The 17,529-nt window shown below is 36.3% G+C and overlaps 1 non-coding gene across 1 annotated transcript; it reads right to left on the reverse strand.

Moving 5' to 3' along the window:
• Positions 1-10,760: 10,760 nt before the first annotated feature.
• On the reverse strand, positions 10,761-10,867 carry LOC132305804 (small nucleolar RNA R71). The gene has a single exon (XR_009481696.1). It is a non-coding gene; the product is annotated as a small nucleolar RNA R71 (small nucleolar RNA).
• Between the last annotated feature and the right edge of the window lie 6,662 nt (positions 10,868-17,529).

Genomic DNA, 17,529 nt, shown 5'->3' on the forward strand with positions numbered 1-17,529 from the left:
AATGGGGTGATAAGTACTTTGAATTCCACCCAACAAACGGTTCCCTAAAGAACTTGTTGGATTAGGTTCAAAGGAATTTGTTGGTCATTTGTCAATGTGAGCTTTGGGCTTCCATGTCCTCTCAAAGCAAGATTTTGAAACATCATTCTTTAGTTTCAACGTTGAAGATGAACTTTTGGAAGTTTTGGTTTCAAGCAAAGACTCAATTCTTTCATATTCATTGTCTAGACATTTTTCTACAACATTTACTTCTTCATGCTTGTCAAATGAATTTGGGGTTGGTTTGAAGATATTCAACTTCACTTTTGTAATGACCCGGATTTTTCGGATAAATTTTTTTCGTTATCTTTTCCCTTCTGAGTTTGGTTTCTTGTCGATTAGTGTCGTCTCGAGTGCTCTGGAGTGATTTCTGAGACTCTTTTATGTGGATTGACAACTTCCTTTGAGGACCGAGTTAGTTCTGCACTTTTCGTTTTTCGACACTATTCACTTTTTGTCTTTTCCCTATTTTGTCTTTTTCCCTATTTCGTCTTTTCCTCGTTTGTCACTCTGTTTGCGTAACCATACTTCTTGTGTCCGGAGTTGGTTTCTGACTTCACGTATCTTTATTCCCAATGATTTCTATGAGATACGTCTCTTTACTTTCGTGAGAAAGTACTCTAGTTGCTCCTGGTGTCCATAGGGGCATAAATGCAAAGTTCTTTGGAAAATTTTTCTTTTCTTAGGGTGTTTTTCATAAATATCTTTTGAAGATATTTTATTTCAGGGGTATCTAAGCAAATATCTTTTGGAAGATATTTTCATTCTGGAGCAGTTTCGCAGCTTTCACTTTTTGAAGGGGTCATTGTGCAATTAATGAAAGTTATTGCTCAATGCCTTGTTTTGAGCCTGGATCCTCGTACAGGATTCATTTTTACATTTCGTCAAGTCATAGACTCTTAGAATTTCCTCCTGGACGATGTTTTCCAGTTTCAGGGTTTCTGACCCCGGTTTGCGCCAAACTTGTTTTGGGCATAACTCTCTGCTCGGGACATAGTTTTTGACGCTGTTTCTTTCGTTGTTCATATTTTCTCATTTGGAATCTTTTTCATTCATGGAGTTTTTCCATTTGAGCGCGTCTGCATGAATTCCACTTTTTTAGACCTAGCAGAGCCCGTTCGGGGCACTTTTTTAGTTTTTCTATAAATAGGAGGTCTTAGAAAGAAAAATCAGATTTTTCTCTCTCTCCTCTCTCATGGCCGGTCCAAGCTCCATCCATGGCTACCATCTTCTCTCTCCTCTTTTGGACTTCTTCCCTTTATTAAAAAGTGGTGATGCCTTTGTGTTTATTGTTCCCCTCGGCGAGGCCTTCGATTCCAACCGATTGGAATCTTGTTTTGGCCGTTTCTTGAGTTCGAGTTTGAAGTCAAGTTGTGTTTTTGATGGGGCTTCCTTGGGATTCACGTTCGTGGTGTTGTCCCCAACAAAACCTAGGAGTTTCGTCAGATTCGGAGCCGATTTATTATGATGGGGATTTGAGATTTCATCTCAAATGGAGGTAGGGAATGTTTTAGGATTTTATGTGTGTTGTATTGTGTGTTTTCCATGTTTATACAACCTATATGCATGCCTTGTATCAAATCTAGGAAATTTGAAATATTTATTTCTTTGTATAAGATTTAATTTTCATGATGATGAGAAACTTGGTTTTGAATTGTGGCATGGTAGAAACTCTTGTTTTAATATGTTGGTTAACATATATTAAATTGGAATTAATTAAATAAGAGTTGCTCTTTTTAATTAATATTTATCTTTTGTGAAAGATTAAAGTTCATGGCCGTACCTTGCATGAAATTGAGTTGTATTATACTTCTAAATTAAGTTTTGGCATGTTTGTTAACATACTTTAATGTGAGAGCATTTGGTTGAGTTTGAAAATTTAGAGACTTTAATTAAGAGAATTAATTAAAATCTAATTTTGTGGTTTCATGGGCCTAATTAAGCTTTTGTGTGAATGTATGTAATGACCATGATATGTCTATTAACATATATTAAATTGGGGCCAATTGGAAGTGATTTGAAATCTAGATAGTTTAATTATTTGATGTAATTAGATTCTATCTTGTTTATCCATGGATTTAATCATGTTTTAAAATGTGCTTCTATTTTAAGATCATGAATTTAAACTTGTGAAGTATTCACTTGATTGTGATATATGCATTGAAGGGCATTATTGTTAAATTTATATTCATGAGAGTATGTTTCTATATGAATATATTGTTGGCTTGTGATTTCGTAGCATTATGGATATGAAATGCTTATTATGCACAATTGAGAGTTATATTGCTAACTTGTTATTATGTAATAGTAATATGTATAAGTTATGAACTTATTTGGCTTATTTTGGAATCTTGGAATATTGTTGAGTTAAGATGGCTAGGGTTTGGCTCTAGTACGGGGACGTGAGTCCTCTGAGTCATTGAGATAGTGCGCACTTAGGGTGGTTTTCCTTGCGGGTTAGTGCCCGGAATAACCATTGAGGTCTCGGCAGAATTCTGAGCGTGATGTCCAAGTTTTCCACTGTTTATTTTCGCATTCAATTCCAAGTTGACAATCATGTTTACCTTCTTAACTTGTGGTTTTGGCTATTGGCGATTTTGATGTTGTTAAGTACATCCATACTAAATTGATATATTTAGTTGATTTCACACTTTTAGATTTCTAGTTGATAACCTAGAGAATCTATGTCTTGATGTGTGGTATTAGATATTCTAATTATGCTAAATTGTTATATTTAGTTGATGTTGTATTTTAGACTTTAAGTTGACAACCTTGAGAATCTATATGTTGTTGCTTTGTGTAAGCATGCTCCTATGTTGTTGCTTTGTGTAAGCATGAACCTATGTTGCTAAAATTACATGGATGAGGTGATTGATGCTAGAAATGATCTTAGGTAGTTAGGATGCTCCTTGAGTCTCACCTTTGACATAGACGTTAGGTGGAATGAACCACTATAATTAAATCATGCAAACTTGTAAAACGTAGGTCGATGCATGCTCATTTCCTATGAGTAGCTTTATGTTACTCACCCCTACGATACTGGGGCATATTTCAGTTACAAAAATTAAAGTTGAGGTCTTCATTATGCTTGGATGGTTTGCGGACTTGGAGACTTCCATTTTTGGTGAAGCTTGGCTTGGAATGCCAATTGTAGTCTTATATGTCAACATGTGTACATTTGATTCCTTATATGTAATGTGTACATGAGTACACTCTTTACAATGTATTTGACATGTATGAGATGAGGCCGGAGGCCAGTGATATGTAATTTGTATCCTATGTAAATTTTGACTTCATGGAATATTAAGAAAGTATTGAAAAATATTGAGTTTTTGCTTCACCATGTTTGCATTGGGTGTGGGAATTCTATTTTGATTCTTCCATAATTCTATTTTGCATAGGGTCTCATTAATCATGTATGAAGTGTGGCCAAGGGCCAAATGGTATTTTGAAACCATTTCATAGTTTTGAATTCCAAGTTTTCATTCCAAATTACATTTTTGGCATTTTGGCCGTTGGGGGGTCATATTTTTGGGTCATGGACCATTGTAGCACATCTTACTAGGTAAGTTACGTTTGCATGCATGGTCGTTTCCGGGCAAAGCTTCTTCTTTGGTGATATGAGCCTCATACGGACTCATTTTACACTTTTGTTGCATTTTCTGACCTAAGGGTATTTTGGGAATTTTCTTTGGGAAATAAATTCCGTTCTTCACATGGTTGAATAGAAAATATGATTTTAGGGGGGGGTTTCTTTTTCATGTTTTTCTAGAAAATGCCATCTTGGCATCGGAAATCGCATCCGAAATTCAGCTTTCAGTTTTTAAATTTAGCAGCTTTTTGGACCCTCTGAACCAGTTTTCTTGGGAGGGCATTTTTGGTATTTCACATTGTGTATTTTTCAATTTTCTTGGAGGGTCATGTAGAAAACTCGATTTTGAGGGGGGTTTCTTTTTTGAGTTTTTTTCAGAAAATGTCATCTTAGCCCTAAAATTTCCATTTTTTCCTGAAAAACCCCTGCTGCCAAGTTTTTTGGGCTGCCCATTCTGCCTCCTTCACATGTAAACGGTTACGAGGGGTTTTGTAACAAGTTACATGTGCATGGGCAGTGTTTTTGGCGAGATTTTTGGCTTCCTAACCGGTTAGGAAGGTCTCCTAACCGGTTAGATGTTCTTGGTTGTCCTCTTTTGGACCGTTTTGCCCATTTTTCTTCCGTTAGCCATATCTTCTTCATCCGGACTCCGAATCAAGCGATTTTTAAGTCTAAGTTCATTGATTTTTTGTTGTCTTTCCAATGGTGTGCTCAGTGGCACCCACTTTAAGGCTAGAAATGATGATTTTTCCCCTAGGTTCATTCTTGTCCGTTTTTGAAATGTTGTTTCCGCATTTGATTCCTTTGTGTCCCGTGACCTCGTTGAGGGTCACAATGGTATATTAGAGTCATGTTGTATCTCTAAAGACCGTTGTTTTGTCTTTTGCTTTCACATTTCGGATCCGTTATCGGATCATCTTTCGGTTCATCACTGACGCACCAGGTTGAAAAACTTGAGCCGTCACAACTTTCATATGCCCAAATGAGATTTTCATTACCCCCATCCTACAATTGATGTTGGCATTTGCGGTTACCAAGAAAGGATGACTAAGGATAACGGGAATTTGGCTCTTGGGATTTGGAACCGATTCTGTGTCAATGACAATGAAATCGACCGGGAAGAAGAATTTATCAATTTTAATCAAGACATCCTTAATGATACCTCTAGGCTTTTTGATGGATCGGTCGGCAAGTTATAGAACCACCGACATCGGTTTCAAGTCTCCTAAGCCTAATTTAACATACACCGAGTATGGAAGAAGATTAACACTTGATCCTAAGTCTAGAAGAGCCCGATTAATGACATGGTCACCAATGATGCAAGAGGTAGTAGGCGAACCCGGGTCCTTAAACTTTGGAAGGGTGTTAAGTTGCAAGATTAAGATCACTTGCTCGGTTAAGACCAATTTCCTAGGTGCTTGGCTCTTGTTCTTCCTCTTTTGGGTGTAAAGATCTTTTAAGAATTTGGCATAAGTCGAAATTTGCTTAATTGCATCCAAAAGTAGAAAATTAATCTTTACTTGCCTAAACATTTCTATAATTTCATTGGTCTTGGTCTTTTGTTTATCAAGATAAATGGATCCTTTCAAGGCATCTGTAAATGGAGCTCTTGGCTCAAAAAAAATTTCAAAACTTTTCTTTAAAACATCATCAACACAAGAATTTTTAAAATCCTTTTTCAAAGCTTTGTTCAATTCATCTTTCAAATCAATTTTGGACTTACTTTTCAAATCACTTTCTAACACTTTCTCATTTGAATGATCATGCATATGCAATGAATGAGGAATATGATGAGAAACAGGACGGGTTTGATAAGTACACAAAACCTATTATTTTATGCACCAAAATAAGGTTTTAATTAGACTTTTATATTATTTAAATATTTTTATATGTTTGTCTTGTGTTTTATAGGTATTAATGCATGAATGAGAAGAAAATAAACAAAAAAATGGAAAATAAATGAAGAAAGACAAAGAAGCAGAGAGAAAGAAGAAAAAAAAAACAAATATAAAATGATGTGCACGTGAAGAAGAGAGAAATGAGGAGAGAGAAAGAAGAAAAGAAAAAGAAGAAAATAAAATAAAGGAAAGAAAAGTGAAAAGGTGAAGTAGATATAGAAGTGGTTGATGCATAACGGGTTGATACAGAAGTGGGCAGTGGTCAGAGTAAGGTGTAGCTAGGTGGCATGAAGGAAATGAAGAACACAGTTTGGGCCATCATCACAGCCTACAAGTGGGTGTCTTCCTTTGGCTATAAAAGGCACACTTCGGAGGCAAATGAGAGTGGAGAGTTAAAGATAGAAAATAGAGAGTTAGAAATTGTTATAGTTTTTGAAAGTTTAATTTCTTGTGTAATTTTCTTTAAAGCTTTATTTAATTTAATGCAAGTTATTTCTACAAGTTTCATTCTCATTTAATTTCTCATTCAAGTGTTTAATGTTTTATAGTTGTAATTTCATTTCCATAGTTTGGGACAAATCTCAAAATCAATATTTTTAAATCTCTTGTTCGGAAATAGAAACTCACCTTGAATGCGTGGTTCAACCTTACTTGCCATTAAACATTTTTAATTAAATGGTTGTAGGTATTTTATCTTGAAATGGAGTGTATTTGACAACGATAAATCCATAAATACACGCCTATCAAATGGCGCCCTTGCCGCTTCAAAGTTTAGTTTTAATTTTTGAACCATTTATTTTCTATCTTCCTCTCTTTTTATTTTAGTTTTACTAATATTTGTTTTCAGTTTTTTGTTTTGTATCCATCACAAATAAAATAAAATAAAAAATAAAAAAATTCTGATTTTCTTCAACTCTCAATTTTAGAAAGAAAAAAAAAAATCCTGTTCCACTGTTGGTGTTTACTTACGGTGCCCAGTGCTTTATTAGTTGATTAAAAAAAAAAATCACTTTTTCGTTTGGTTTTGTGGTACTGAATACTCATTGTTCATTTACATATATTTGAAAAGTCAACTTCTTTCTTCTTTGATGTGAAGAAGAACAATAAATAAATAAATAAATAAATAAATAAAATTCAAAAAGAGCCCCAAGCTCACTGCCCGTCGTCCCCATCTCCGTTCACGGCCGGTTCTGGCCTTCTTGTCTCGGCGTTTCCATACCGCAGTCCTCTATTCTCACCGGGTTCGTGACTTCTCTGGTCGCAGATTCGCTGCCATCCGAGCCCATCGCCAGCAGTCGTTCCTCTCACCGGCCGAGTTAACAGCCCACCTTCCTCCAAGCCCGCCAAGCACTGCTGTCGCCACACCTCCGGCGCAAGCCGCCATCACAGCTGCCATTGGCCACCGTTCTTCTCCTTGCACGGCAGTCCAGTCCATCGCGCCATCCTCACCACCGCAAGCTTCCAAGCTCACCGCCGTGAGTTCAGCCGAGTATAAAGTCGCTGCGCCGCCGTCCATCACGGCCGATTCTGCTGTCGCCATCTCTCCTCCGGCCAAGCTCGCTGTCACCGACTGCCCATCTCATCCTCGCTGAAACTCTTCTGGGTTTTGGTTTGACAAGCTACATATATGTATGTATAATATATAATATAAAATATATCTTATATAATATATATATATATATTATATTAAATAGCTCCTGTTTGGCTACAACTGTAGCACTGTCCTAGTTCAGGACTTGGACAAAAATCTAAACTGGTTCTGTTGTAAACCAGTTTCACCAAAAAAAAAAATTCAAAAAACAAAAAAAATTTGCCGATTCGAATTGGGGACTAATTTTGGATCATTAAAAATTTGGATATTCTCATTGGAGCGCATGTGGAGCAAACGACAAACGATAACTTTGCCTTCTAAGTAAATACCTCAATTTTTATTTTTATTTATTTTTAGATTAGGAAAACTTAGTTTTATTTTTTTTTATTTTTTTTTTAGGTGCTTAATTTTTGCATGCGAATTTTAAGACAGAATAACTTAGACGTAACCTTAGGTTCACAATTTCTTCTATTTTATTTTATTTTATTTTATTTCTTTATCTTAAAAAAAAAAAAAATCACACTCTCACTCCCTTTATTTTTATTTTTATTTTATTGATTGTTAATGAGCGCTGAAAAGTGCGTATTTAAATCCCTTAAGCTTAGACATTCTAGTACCCTTATCTATCTTACTTTACCGTCTTAGATTGATTTCGTGTTATTTCCATTTTCAGGCACTTATCCCGAAAATAAGCTAACTTAGCCAAATAAGAGCATAAATGAAGTAATTCTGGGATGAATCAAAGAAAGGAGCCAAGTAGAAGCAAAAGGAAGAAAATGGTGGAATTCAACATCTTCGATCGATCTCAGATCAAGGTTCGATCGATCTAATATGATCGATCTCAGCACTTCAAGATGGATCAGAGCCATGATGACATTTTCAGAGATCTCAAAAGTTCAATCGATCGAACTACCTTATCCTTATCCAAATGATTGATCTTATCTAGTTGTACCACCCTACCAACCACTTTTATCCTTTTCCCAAAAATATCTTCGAAATATCTCAGATTTGTTTTTATCTAAAAAGCGCCGCCATTGAGGATTGATCCAACTTCAGTTCGATAGATGTCAGCCATGTTCGATCGATCCGAGTCCAAGGTTCGATTGATCGAACTTCCTCCAGTGCAAAAAAGTTAAATTTCTAGCTCATTGAAAGTTATCATTATCCAATCATTGGGGAATATTTTGTGCACGACCCCAGCTCATTTTGTGTGTCACTTGACCTACCTATATATAGAATATGATACACTTTTTGAGGAGGAGATGTTAAGAGACACTTAGATTGATTTATCGCAATAAAGGCTATTCTTAGGGAAGAAGAAAGGAGGAGAAGGCTAAAGACACAAGCTTGGGAGCTCTTCATCAACCAAGGAGTAGATTACTTCCATGGAGTTTGCCCTTGATGGTTGGAGAAGCACTACCAGGAGTGGCTAGACATCCTATTGGGGCTAGAGTTAGCCCCAAGCAGGCTTTTTACATCTTGACTTTGTGTATTATTGAGGGATTAATGTTGTAATACATGTTTTGGCACTTATATATATATATAGATCTTGTTTATTCAATGATTTATGATGTTTAATGCTTTCAATTGATCATTTCATTCTATCCATATGTCTATGTATGTTAGAATAGATGTTTAGGTGTTTGTCACTATTTCTTGTGTTATTGATGAATGTCTATGTGTATCAATGCCATAGATCTAGAGATTATCAAAACATTGTGCTTAATGGAATGTTCTTGTAATTTTCTTGATGGTTCATGCTAATTTCTTGATAGATTGTGCCTCTCCCTTAGCTTAATTAGTTTAATTTCATATCATTAGCTTAATTGTAGTGTAGTGGTAGCATAGTTGTTAGATGGGAGGACAATCCATGCTTGTTGTTTGATGTTCCATACTTTTGAATGCAAGTAACATATGTCTCTAACCTTGTGGTGTATTTGGCTTGTGAGCTTAATGAAACGATTAATGACTTGCTAGATATATTGTGCTTTTCACATGCTATTTAGAAAATATATACTTAATTGTTAGATATATTGTGCTTTTCACATGTTGCTTAGACAATATATACTTAATTGGTCACCCTTGCTAATTGCATCAACCAAACACACACACACACACACATCAATATTGCAACACACATTTCTCTCATTAGTCACTTGTTAAGGGTATAGAAAAGTATTGTTTGGTGGTGACCTCTAAACCCCAAGATCTCTCTCTCTTACTTACTCTTTATTGCATTCAATTATTTAATTTAATTTGCTATCTAGTTTAATCAACCAACCAACTATTTGTTTGATCACTCGACCTACTAACCCTAATAGTGATTCCACAACCAAATTCGACTCCAATCCCTTGGGACGATCCCTACTCACCCTAACTATATTTTTAGTGAAGGTAATTATGGCTTTTATAAATGTAAAACTTGGTCCTCGCCTTAATGCACACTCTCTAAGCTTATGGTAGGACGACGACCAATTGTCTTATTTGTACATCTTTTAATTAGCATTTGCATAAGATACTTAAGGGCATAACCCAAACAAGATACGATCGGGATTTCATCACCCGTTTTCCGTGGCCCACAAATCATTAAATCCTTGCATTTGTCAAACCCGAGCCAAATTTAATTTAATTTTAAAATCAAATAGACATTGGCCATAGGGTTTTTCACATTGCTCATAGGATCCTCTTGGACAGAATTAATTTTTGGTCACTCCAATTAGTACCTTCCAACTCAACAATGTCTAAGGAAAGTTTTGTCTAAGGGTGTGGGCATACCGTCATTAAGTAGGCCTCGTCCTCCCCACACTTCCTGGAAACTTCCCTGGTTGTCTTGTTGGTAGGCCTTAATTGGTAAGCCTTTAATTGTTCTAAAAGAGAGTAGGAGCTTTTTCATAGGAGCTTTAATTATTTTAGAAAAAGAAATTCATCATCCTTGAATTTAAGCTCAAGATTAAAAAGCCAAAAATATTTGTGTGGTTTGTGTGTGCACTCCAGTGTCTAGCCCATTTTTAGGATCTAATTCTCAAGGGCTTTCCCTTTAAAAAAAAAAAAAAAAAAAAAAAAAAAAATTTGTGTGTTCTCTTTGGTGTCCGTTTTGTAGGCCAACTGGTTAAGAGTTAACAAACGATTAATCCGTTGTTCCAGTGATCCTTCAATCTTTGCTTTGGAGAAAGCATTCTTACTTTCTTCCAAATCCAATTATTCTCCAATGGATCCACTTGTTCAACCAGTTCCACCACTTGTTTCACCAATTCCACCACCTGTTCCACCAACACAACCAGTTGTCTCACATGCTCCTAGAACTTTGAATGACTATTTTTCCCTTATCACAGCCAATCAACTCTTCCTCCAGTCGGACCTCAATTTGAGATTAGAGCCCATATCATTAATATGTTGCCTAAATTTCATGGATTTGAAAGTGAACAACCTTATGTCCATTTAGGGCTAGTTCCTAACCATATACAGTACTTTCAAAAATCAGCATTTAGATGATGAAGGTGTCAAATTGTGTCTGTTTCCCCTGTCCTTAGATGATAAAGCTTCCTCATGGTTCAACTCTCTTCCTCTAAACTCCATTAGATCATGGGATGAACTTTATAAAAACTTCATGAATAAATTTTATCCAATGCAAAAAACAGAGATAATGAGAGATGCCATAAGCACTTTCAAAGGGAAAAATGAAGAACAATTCCATCAAACTTGGGAGCGTTTTCACAATTTGCTTCTCAAATGCCCACATCATGGCTTTAAGAAACCACAATTAGTTCATTCTTTCTATAAATGGCTTTCTCCTACTAACCGAACCATAATTGAGTCAATGCACCAAGGAAAGTTCAAATCCCAAACTCCTGAAGAAGCTTATGCTTTCTTAGAAGAACTTGCTGAGAATGCCCAAAGTTGGAATTGGAACCCTTGTGATGACGAATTCTCTAGGAATGATCCCACCAAAAGAACTTCCAATCATTTTGAGATCAAACCCGAACTTGAATTCAAATCAGTGATGCAATGTCTAGCGGAAGGAGTCAAAGATTTGATTAAAAAATTTGATGCCTTTGCTCTCATGTCAACAATTGCAAATTGCAATATCTGTTTAAATTCATCTCATCCCACTGAGGCTTGTCCGATCTACTGTACATCTGAACCTTCAGATGCACAAGTTTGTGCCTTTAATACCTATAGGAAATTGATGACTAATTCCTTTAGTCAGATGTATCATCCCGATATAAGAAACCATCCAAATTTTTCGTGGCAACAAAATTTGCCTCCACAAAACTTAGGTGGTCCTCCAGGTTTCCAAGGTAATCCCAGTAGACCAGCACAACCTCAAGGTTCTATTGTCCCTCCAGGATATTTTCCTAGGAACAATCAGTTCAATTAAAATAGAGAGCTTACAATTGATCCAATGAGCAATTATGTTGCTCCTGTCCCACAGTACCACCGTGCTACCAATTATGAGGACACTATGAAAATGCTTGCCCTTAATCTCGATCAATCTAACAAGCAATCAGATCAGAGAATTCAAAAGTTGGAGAGTCACTTTGACCTCTTAACTCAGAGTCAACTCCAATTTCAACAAACTATCCAAAGTCAGTTAACTCAACTCACTTTTGCACTGTCTGAAAGACAAAATGGTACCCTGCCTAGCCAACCTAAAATTAATTCAAGAGGCAAAGAAGTGAATCAAATTGGAACTTCTCCTTCCAATGACCAATCTAATAATCAAGTGAACTCCATCTTAACTTTTCGGTCAGGGAAGAAAGTCAATAATCAAGTTGAGCTACCCACCCAAGCTACAAGTGCCCCATCCAAGTCTAGTGCATCAGACAAACCCAACATCAAAGAGGACCAAGGTTTCGAATCTGATCCAATCCATCTTAAGTCTCATGTTCCCCCTGTCCCATTTCCTTCTCGACTAGTCAACAATAAGAAGGAGTCACAATACAGTGAGATCTTAGATATTTTTCAAAATCTTCAGATCATTATTCCATTTCTCACTACTATTAAACAAGTTCCTTCTTATGTAAAGTTCATCAAAGATTTAGTTAAAAGGAAAACCAACATCCCAAAAGAAGCTTTCATAGCCCAAAATTGTTCTTCTTTCCTACAAAATCAAGCAGTGGTTAAACATAAAGACCCTGGGAGTCCAACTGTCATTTGTAGGATTGGAGAAAAGTTTGCTGACCATGCTTTGTTGGATCTCGATGCTAGTGTGAATTTGTTACCATTTTCAGTTTATTTGGAGCTAGGCTTGAATAATTTGAAGAAAACTAATGTTATGATCCAATTAGCTGATCGTTCTGTCAAAATTCCACGGGGTATAATTGAAGATGAGATAGTGAAAATAGCTGATTTCTATTACCCGGTTGATTTCATTGTTCTAGATACCCAACTTACCCAAGGAACACAAATTCCTATCATCTTAGGTCAACCATTCTTAGCTACCGCTAATGCTGTGATCAATTGTCGAAATGGTAGTATGACTTTAACCTTTGGAAACATGAAATTGGAAGTCAATATGTTTAATTTGATGAAGCAACCCCTCGACTCAGATTCCATTGAAGAAATTTATCTCATTGAGTCATTAGCCGCTCACACCTTTGAGAACTTTTACCCTGAGGATCCAATCTAACAGTGTTTAGCACATTTTTGTGATGAGTTTGATGCGGATAGTTATATTGGTGAGGTCATACTTTACTCGATTCCACTCCAATCTTTGAACCACCAAAGATTAGGTTTGAACCATTATCTGTTCCAGTTACCACTGCTCTTGAAATTAAGAAGAAGCCACCCAAGATTGAACTAAAGCCTCTACCTGCGACTTTAAAGTACTCTTACCTAGGTGAGTTTGACACTTTTCCTGTGGTAATTGCTTCGGACTTGACTACCAATCAGGAAACCCAACTTCTTAAGGTTCTTAGGGAAAATCGTGCAGCCATAAGGTGGTCCATTGATGATATTCGCGGCATTAGTCCTTTAGTGGTTCAACATCGTATTCATTTAGATAACGATGGAAAAACCTATAGGCAGCCCCAAAGGAGACTTAACCCTAATTTAAAGGAAGTTGTTCGTGCTGAAATTATCAAACTTCTTGATGCCAGTATCATCTATCCCATTTCTGATAGTCAGTGCGTAAGCCCCATTCATGTTGTCCCAAAAAAATCAGGCATCACTGTAGTATCCAATAGCCATAATGAATTGGATCCTACTCGTGTCCAAACTGGATGGCGAGTTTGCATTGATTATCGAAAGCTCAATACTGTCACTTGAAAGGATCATTTCCCTTTGCCTTTCATTGATCAAATGTTAGAAAGATTAGCTGGTCGATCCTTCTATTGCTTCTTAGATGGTTACTCTGGGTATAATCAAATCCCTATCCACGTTGATAACCAAGATAAGACCACTTTCACCTGTCCATTTGGCACATTTGCTTATCACCGCATGCCTTTTGGTTTATGCAATGCACCTGCTACATTTCAGCGGTGTATGATGAGTATTTTTAGTGACATGGTTGAAAAGTTTCTTAAAATCTTCATGGATGACTTCTCTGTCTTTGGTTCATCATTTGAGCAATGTCTTCACCATCTTACTGTTGTTCTTCAGCGTTGTCGTGACACTAACTTGGTTCTTAACTGGGAAAAGTGTCATTTCATAGTTAAAAAAGGAATTATCCTCGGTCATAATATCTCCGCTGTAGGAATTGAGGTAGATCAATCCAAAGTTGACCTTATCTTGAGTTTACCCATTCCCAAAACTATTCGGGATATTAGAGCTTTCTTAGGTCATATTGGTTTTTACCGTCGTTTTATTAAAGATTTCAGCAAGATAGCAAGACCTCTCACCCATCTGTTAAGGAAAGACATACCATTTGAGTTTACCGATGCTTATCACTCTGCTTTTGAATAATTAAAGTCAGCTCTCACCACTGCACCCATCATCCGTTCGCCAGATTGGAACTTACCTTTTGAAATCATATGTGATGCATTGGATTATACAGTAGGAGTTGTCTTAGGTCAAAATGTTAAGAAAGCACGACAAGTCATCTATTATGCTAGCAAAACCCTGAATGATGCCCAAATCAACTACTCCACCACAGAGAAAGAGTTGTTAGTAGTCGTGTTTTCCTTTGACAAATTTCGTTCCTATTTGATCGGTTCTAAGGTCATTATCTATACCGATCATGCTGTATTAAGGCATCTTTTCTCCAAAGCAGATGCCAAACCTTGATTGATCCGTTGGATCCTACTTCTTTAAGAGTTTGACCTTGAGATTCGTGGTAAGAAAGGCTCCGATAATGTGGTGGCAGATCATTTGTCCCGTCTTGTTGTTGAGTCCATTACTGAATCCATTCCAATCTTAGATACTTTTTCGGATGAACAATTATTTGCAATAACTTATGTCCCATGGTATGCTGATATTGTCAATTACATTGTGACAGGTCAAATTCCTTCAACTTGGTTCAAACAGGAGAGAGATAAATTCCTAGCTAAGGTTAAGGAATATTTTTGGGATGACCCCTACTTGTTCAAATATTGTCCTGATCAAATCATCCGTAGGTGTGTCCCTGAGATAGGCCAAGAGTCTGTCATTTCCTTCTGTCATAATTAGGCCTGTGGTGGCCACTTTAGCTCTAAAAAAACCTCTGCCAAAATCTTGCAGTTAGGATTTTATTAGCCCACCCTTTTCAAGGATACCCACACCTACTGTCTGGCTTGTCATAGATGCCAATTGTTAGGTAAGATTACCAAGCGTAATGAATGGCCCCAACAACCCGTACTAGTTGTTGAAAATTTTGATGTTTGGGGTATTGATTTCATGGGACCCTTTCCTTCCTCATATGGATGTCTTTACATCCTTCTGGCTATTGATTATGTATCCAAATGGGTAGAAGCCTTAGCCACCAAGACAGTCGACCATCGAGTTGTGGTGCATTTCTTCAAAGACTTAATTTTACCTAGGTTTGGTACACCTAGAGCCATTATAAGTGATAATGGTTCACATTTTTGCAATAAAGTCTTTGAAAGTTTATTGTCCAAATATGGTATCACTCACAAAGTGGCCCTGTCATATCACCCACAAACCAATGGTCAACCTGAGGTATCCAATAGGGAAATCAAGCAAATACTGGAAAAAACAGTTAATCCTACACGGAAAGACTGGATCCTCCGGCTTCAGGATACTTTGTGGGCATACCGGACTGTTTACAAGACCCCTATAGGAATGTCCCCATACCGTTTGGTTTATGGAAAAGCCTGTCATTTGCCAGTAGAGCTAGAACACCGTGCTTATTGGGCCATTTAGGCCATGAATTTTGACTCTAATAAAGCCGGTGAACATAGGAAACTCCAACTTAATGAGTTGGAAGAAATTCGAAATGATGCCTATGAGAGTTCCAAAATGTATAAAGCCAAAACAAAGTTGGAACATGACAAGCACATTCTTCGAAAGGATTTCTTCCCCGGACAAAAGGTTTTTTTTATAACTCCCATCTTCAATTGTTTCCCGGGAAGTTACGGTCACGTTGGTCCGGCCCATACTTTGTCAAACGTGTGGCAAGTCATGGTGCAATTGAGGTACAAGATCCCACGACTGGGGAATTTTTTAAAGTTAATGCTCATCACTTAAAGCCTTTCCTTGACCTCGAGTCTCATGAAATTGAGGAAATTCTCCTCATCAATCCTGTTTATTCTGAATGATCTCTCCGGGGGTACTACCCCCCTTGCGTCTGGCTGAAGATGTTAAACTTAGCGCTCTTGGGAGGCAACCCAGTTCCTTGTTTCTATTTCTTTAGCTATACTTATATTTTGTTTGGGGGTATAATCTGTCATAATTTCAGAACACTTGGTCTCTTTTTTGCAATGTATATCTGCAGGGATTGTACTTCAGAAACACCAAATCAATTAAGGTAATTCGTTTGATTTTTTCTTTTTCTCCAGCAGTACATTATCCATTTCATTCACCACTTTTCAGTGTTTTGTTTTTTTAAACACTAGGGACAGTGTTTTATTTTGTTTGGGGGTAGGACAGATTATCAAAACATGTACCTCTTTTGAAAATCTTTTAAAAAAAAAAAAAATTTATAATAATAATAATAATAAAAAAAAAATAATAATAATAATAATAAAAATTTGAAAAAAAAAAAAAAAAAAATATTCCTGCTTTTCTACTTTGTGAAAGTTAAGAGATTTCATTATTCTAGATTGAGATTGAGCTTGTTACTAAGGTGATATAATGATAGACATTGCACCATGAGAATTTAGAAGTAGAAATATTTTTGCACAAAGTCGCAGCTTGAAAGAAAGAAGTGAATAATCTCCCAAGAATCTAGAAATCTATTACTGGAGACTTAAAACCATGTGAGCTTTCGTGCCTTTCATCTTTTTAGAGAGCTTTACGCTAACTTCAAGTCACAAGATGGCTCAAATTTCTTGGATAGCGCGATAAAAATTTATTATTAGTCTCATAATACTTCATCTTGGTAGATCATTAAGAATGAAATCACATCGAGTTAAGAGAAACATAAGTCTTCTAGTTTACTATGTACTATCATACCTTCATTACCTTTTGTAATCTTGTTATTTTTCTGAGAAATGTTAGGGATTACTGTATGTAAAAGAAAAAGGGATTAATAAGTCATTCATATCCTCTTCAAAAAAAAAAAAAAAAAAAAAAAAATGAAAAAAAAAAAAAATGAAAAAAGAAGAAGAAGAAGAGTAAAGTATCCCTTTCAAGTATTTTGAAGACCCCTCATTCTCAAAAACATTTATGTATGAATTGAGCTCAATAATATTTTTAGAAAAGGTATGATAGTGCATAGTAAATAAGAAGGTGTTATGGTGGGTGACTCGACATTCTCTCAAAAGTGATCAACATTGCTGTCATGAGACTCTTTTATTATATGTATCGGTCCTTCAAATAATTAGTATGTGAGCTTGATTTTACTTTGGAAACAGAGTTCCTACTCACATACATTTGAGAGATACAGTTAGCCAAATCCTTGACAGATGTTCTTTTAGAGAGATATTTACTGTGAGATTTGAAGTCAAAACATAGTTTTCTAAAGACTTAGGAATTTCATCACTTGGATTTGAAAATGGATTTTTGTTGACTTCGCACACACACACTCTCCACTTTTAGGTTGTTTATGGATGAACTTTCTTGAAATATTTGTTTTTATAACACCTTAGTAGCTTGTTGTATATAAAGAACTTGATATTTTCATCTCTAAAACTTTTCATTTTGTAGATATGTAGAAAAATTCTTTAAAAGTTTGTGGGTACCTTCACTGGAAACCCTCACGAGGTTATAACTCGTCCACTAGGGGTAACCTAGTGGTTTAAGGCCTTATTGCATATGGTAAATGCAATTGAAAGTAGCCTGCGAAAGTGGCACATCTTTTTATTAATAAAAGT

This window comes from Cornus florida, unplaced genomic scaffold, assembly GCF_030987335.1.
Source record: "Cornus florida cultivar Cherokee Brave unplaced genomic scaffold, ASM3098733v1 CherokeeBrave_3.0.0_Hap2_Chr04, whole genome shotgun sequence".
NCBI lineage: Eukaryota > Viridiplantae > Streptophyta > Magnoliopsida > Cornales > Cornaceae > Cornus > Cornus florida.